The sequence below is a fragment of the Rattus norvegicus genome, chromosome 10, assembly GCF_021556685.1.
Source record: "Rattus norvegicus strain SHRSP/BbbUtx chromosome 10, alternate assembly SHRSP_T2T, whole genome shotgun sequence".
NCBI lineage: Eukaryota > Metazoa > Chordata > Mammalia > Rodentia > Muridae > Rattus > Rattus norvegicus.
In genome coordinates this window covers 45,924,886-45,930,885 of record NC_141543.1, presented here as the reverse complement: position 1 = coordinate 45,930,885, position 6,000 = coordinate 45,924,886, and positions in this window count along the sequence as shown.

Genomic DNA, 6,000 nt, shown 5'->3' with positions numbered 1-6,000 from the left:
CCAGCTGCATATGTAGCAGAGGATGGCACTGTCTGGCATCAATAAGAGGAGAAGCCCTTAGTCCTGTGAAGGCTCGTTTCCCCAATGAGGAAAATGCCAGGGTATTGAGGTGGGAGTAGGTGAGTGGGAGGGGAAGCATGCTCATAGAAGCAGAGGGAGGAGGACGGGATGGGGAAACCGGGAAGAGTATAACATTTGAAATGTAAATATATAAAATACACCCCCCCAAAATTATTAGAACCAGAGTTCATATCCCAGCACCCACATAAAAGCAGGACAGGGCACTTGACACCATCCTCGGGCTTCCCTGTGTCTTTATCAGTACACACATACAACACACATTGTAGTGGGTTTGGCCTAATGTTGTTTGTATTCAAATGTAAGACACTGAGGGACCCTGGCCCCCAGTTGTTTTCTGAATGGTAAATAATGATGTCAGCAGCCAATGGCTAAGCAGAGCAGACAGAGGCGGGCTTTCAGGATTCCAGGTCTTGAGACCTGGAGGAGAAGAAGGGGATGGAGATCTGCCATGTCCATGCTGGGGGAGGTTGAGAAGAGGAGAGACGCCATGCCTAAGAAGAGTACAAGACACAGAGGTGTGGTCACTATGTGAAGGAGCCTGGCAAGCACAGTCCAGTTGGGCAGTCCTCTGGGTCCAAAGCAGCCAAGACAGAACACAGAACTTAGTAAATAATCACTCAAGAGTAACCACAAAGAGATTAGATAATGGCCCAGCTATTGAACTGTATAAGATACTAAAATTAAAGATGGTGTATATGCCTTTCATTCAAAAACATAAAACATTGAGGCAGGTAGCGAACTGCCAAGATTTATTAATTAGTCATTTAATTCAACAACACATACACACAACATACACACACACACACACACACACACACACACACACACAACTAAATAAATTAATCAAAAAGAACAGCACAACTGAATACCTGTTGCTGGACCACCATGAAATTTTGATATGTTTCAATGAGCTCTATGGTGCTTGCTATATTAGTTAAGATTTTCATGCTGTGACCAAATAATTAAACACAAGCAACTTAAGGTAGGGAGAATTTATTTGAGCTCACAGTTGGAGGTGATACAATCCATCATGGCAGAGAAGTTAAGATGGCTGGAGTTGAGGCAGCTGGTCACATTCTGTCCTTAGGAACAGAGAGCAATGAAGGCAGACACTCAGCTCGCTCCCTGCTTTTTTTCATTCAGCTGAGGACCATAGGCCATTGACTGTGCTGTCCATACTTAGGGTGGTTTAAGATTTTCTCAAAACACCTTTGAGTCAGGCAAGCTACATTCACTAGATAAATTAAAAACATTAGCAACAATAAAACCTTTTTCCTGCTGAGTCCACAGCGACTCTAAGTAAGTCAGATCTGCATGCTATTTATTACAGGGCAAGCTTAATGTGCATGTGCACAGATGTGGCAGCCAGGGTACAGAACCAGAGCTATCAGAATCTTTTTTGAAGGTTGAAAATATCTGATCTACCATGAAAACACCGTGTCAGAAAGAAGGACCACTGTGTGTGTACATGTGTGTACATGTATGTGTGTACATGTGTGTATGTATATATGTGTGTGTTCACATATATAGTGCATACATATGTGAGTACACATAGGTACATGTGTGTATATACACCAGTCACTGCCCTACGTTCTTCTCAATCAATGATAATAGGTCAATTTCCTCCTACTGAAATTGCCAGAGTTGGGGTCAATTTAAGGCAAGTGGGAAAGTTCCACCTCAAACCTCCAAGCACAAAGACCCCTCCCTTCCAGGGAGTAGTTAGCCCCAGAGCAACTGCAAACCAAACTGTCAAACAAAGCTACCTGTGACTCCCAGCTGACTTCCCCTTGACTCTCAACCCTGGAGAGTCCAGAATGGTTCACTGACTACAAATCACTTCGCCCCACTGTTAGTACTCTACCTAAGTTCCCTGCCTAGTGACCAGTTGTTTAAGTTACCAATTATTTGCATTTTGTCCCAATTGCTTGAAAGGTATATAACTCCCTGTTAGAGTTTGCTCAGGGTTGCTTCCCCTGAAAGGGAGTCAACCCTAACGTGTTGGAATAAAGTTCCTCTTGCAATTGCATCAATTGCTGCCTCCATGAGTCTCATTCAAGGGGTCTCGGACAGGGGTCGGTTTGGACCTCACACTATGTGTCTCTTACTTCCCTTCAAAAGAGAAAGAATGCTACATTACTACTCATATTTACTGTGCTCAGCCAACAGAGAAGTACAATGCTCATGGCCTGTTTTACCAGTGTTAACCCTCTGCACATTCAACCTTTGGCTCTGTAGTGACAAGTCAGGGCTCACATGCTCCTACCAAGGCAAGGAGCCACTGCCTCTAGCTTCACAGAACTCATCCCCTCCTCTCTGATTCACTGCATGCAACTAACTCCTAAGCAACTCGTTCATTCATTGACTCAATCATTCATTCATTCATTCATTCATTCATCCCCTCACTCACTTGTCAGATAAGAGTATGTAACACCTGAAACTGTACTCAGTCTCAGAAGTAAAGGGCTGCTCTACCCTTGTTCACAGCTAATTTGGGAAGAAGTTATTCATTATTTGATGCTACATTCTTCAGCTCATGTGCACAAAGACGCCAATGCTTTCATTTGATCATTATGATTGAGCCAGTTATTCTCTTTAATATCTAAGGACACTGAGGACAGAGAAGATTGAGCTAGAGCAAAAGTAAGGTATCAAACAGATCCAACTACCAAAATCAAAAGGGTGGAGACCCCAGGATAAAATAGTACAGTGGACCAGAATTGTAAATATAACAGAATTCCTTGTTATTGATGGAAGAGAAAGAGGCGGGCAGTTGTAGAAAGAGCCAGTCCTGGTGGGTCTCTCCCCATGTTAGCACAAGGCCAGTGGTTGCTGCCATTGTTCTCAATAATATGTGTTTTACATGAAGTTATAATCTTATGCCCGCCCCAGGCTCTAATTCTTCCATGCTTAGGAGTTTTCTAAGATGTGGGATTTATTTTCTCCTGTCCCCTTCCCACTCACATTGATCCTGTCCTCTTCCTAATTAGTTTCTCTTCAACTTTACAGTTTTTTTAAACTATGTTTTTATTTATTTTTTGACATTTTCATACATATGCATAGAACACATTTACTCCTCATTCATTCTCAAACCCCTTAGGTTTCATTCTCACATCTCCCTACCAACTTCATGTCATCTATCTATCTATCTATCTATCTATCTATCTATCTATCTATCTATCTATCTAACCTACTGAGTCCAACTTAGTGTTGTCCATATGTACATGGGTGTGGATTCATCCACAAAGGTACAGGTCATCTACTAGAGGCCATGTCCCCAAATAAAAACAATTCTCTCTCCCCAAGCAGCCACCAACTACTAATATCTCTTCATCTAGGGGCCTACAGAACTCCTTGTGCACTCCATCCTGGCATTTTTAACTAGCTTGATCTTGTGCAAACAACCATATATGCTGTGGCTTTATGAGGGTAACATCTATGTCATGGATGTGGAAGATTTTTTAGCACTGACTCTAAGACAGTCACAGACAAACTAGGGTGACAGGTAACCCTTCCCAGCTTAAGAATCATGTGTGTCCTCTCACATTCTGTCCCAGAGCCAAAGCAGGGGTCAAACTGGTCCCACTTAACACAAGAAGAAAACATTTGGGAAAGCTAAGAGCCTGGCATACAAAGTTGAGTCAACTTGAAGTAACTCCAACAGATCCCAAAGTGTGTCCATAACTGTGCCTCATGATGACATACATAAATACCTGAAAGGTAAAACTTAACTTCTCTCTGCTAAATCAATCTTGTTTGGTGACAGATTAAAATATTGGACCTTTTATGATGAGGTGATTGGAGTTTGCCTCATTCAGCACAGCACTTTTTTGTCACATGGGAAGCAGACTTTGAAGCATGTGGGGAGAGCGATATACTGTTTAGGTTTGACTCTGTGTTGCTTAAGTTTAGTTGTCAACTTGACATAACCTTGAATCACTTGAGAAGAGACTCAAATGGTCAGGTTGCCTAGTGGGAGTGTCTGTGAGGGGCAGATGTAGAAAGACTCAGACCATCATGGGTTGCATCATTTCCTGAGCTAGACCTTGGACTGTGGAAAAGCAGAGAGGCTAACTGAGAACTAACCAGAAGCCCTGAGAAAGGAAGCAGGCACCACCCATCTCTCCTTGAGCATCTATCGGGAGATATGGTTGCTAAGCAGTGAGACAGACATTTTCTGCAGTGGTATATCTGGTCAAAAGTTGTCTTTGCTCCTTTGTAACTAAGTATGTTCAGGGGATTCAGTGGCTTCTTACTCTTCACTATCCAAGTTTTGCTTGTCCCTTCATTCTCTTCCTTACGATTGAGGAAAAGCAATGGGAACGAATATGGCTTCAATATTGCTAAACTTCTTAAATGTTAGGTGCAGTTGGAGCAGAGAAAATTACAAAAATTAATTTGAGGTATTGGATTTTAGAGCAGGTAGAGAGGAACCCTACTTTCTTTGAACCAAATGGTAACGTGTTTTCCCAAACACTTTCTGGACCACTACACCTGGCTTGCTGTAGCTTTTGAGGTATAAAATTCTGGACAAGATGTGGTCACATTTTGTGTGTAGTCCCACATTTTTGTCAACTTTGCATAGTAACCTTGGAGAGTTATGGATCTCTGTAAGCATCAACTTCATCGCATCCAAAAATAAAGAGGCAGCCAGGGTATGCCCCAGGCTTGAGAGAAGGAGAAAATGAGACAGTTCACACACAGAAGCTCTCATTATTATGTTAATGTGATTGTTATCATGATCATGGTTCCATCTATAAAACCACAGGGGACTGAAGATAATGTAATCAGAAAGGAACTTGATCAGGAGACACAGATCCTCCTTCATTCATTTTATTTTATTTCATTTTTTTACTGCATAACCTTAGGGGGACACTGAGTTTCTTCTGTCTGGACAAACAGACTGGTATAGAACTTTTTGCCTTGTTACTTTATGACCTTTCAGGGAGAGTTGCTAGATTCAAGTGAAATCACAATTAAGATGTGTTTCATGCAAATAACAATAAACTCTGTACGTGAGAAGAGATGACTGGTGTAAGACCCCGACAAGACAGGAAAGCCTCTCTCGGCTGACAATGAACTTCCTCTCAGTTTAAGTATCCCAAAGAACATGGACAGATAGTTCACAGAGAAATAAACCACACTCTGCTTTAAACCCTCTTTTTAATAAAAGGCCAAGGCTGGTAGAGTGTTCTCACCAAGCCCTCAGAGGCTGTTTTTTGTAAAGATTCACTGTCCCTTCGTGTAGTTTGGGGAGCATGGTAGTCAAACTGAATGGGACCTTCTCTTCTTATACCATTCAGGACTGTCCCATACATGATGGGAAAACCATAACCTTTAACTCTGTAGTGGTTTGAATGAAAACACCAAACCCCATAGGCTTATATATTTGAATGTTTGGTTCCCAGTAGGTGTAACTTTTTAGAAAGGATTCAGTGTGGCCTTGTTGGAGGAAGTGTATCACTGAGGGTGTGCTTTGAGGCGTCCAAAGTCCATGCCAGACCCAGTCTCACTCACTCTGCCTGCAACTTTTAGATCAGATGCAAGTTTCAGCCACTGCTCCAGCCTCACACCTACCTGTTTGCTACCATGCTCCCAATAGTCATGGACTCAACCTCTGAAACTGTAAACAAGTCCCATCGAATTACTTTTTTATGAGTTGCCTTGGTCATAGTATCTCTTCACAGCAAAATAACTGTAACTAAGACAGTCTCCTACCAACCAAATGTCAGCCATTCTTTCCCTGATTTATGATCAGACCAACTAGATTCCAAATGCCCCTGTCAGGAAGGGCAGTAGTGCCCAGGTGAAGACCCATGTCTGGAAAAGAGTCACAGTCACTTCAGGTCTTAGAATGGCTTAGAATAGCACCCTGGTCCATCTTCCCCCATGTCCCATCTGACTGTAATCAATTCTCAG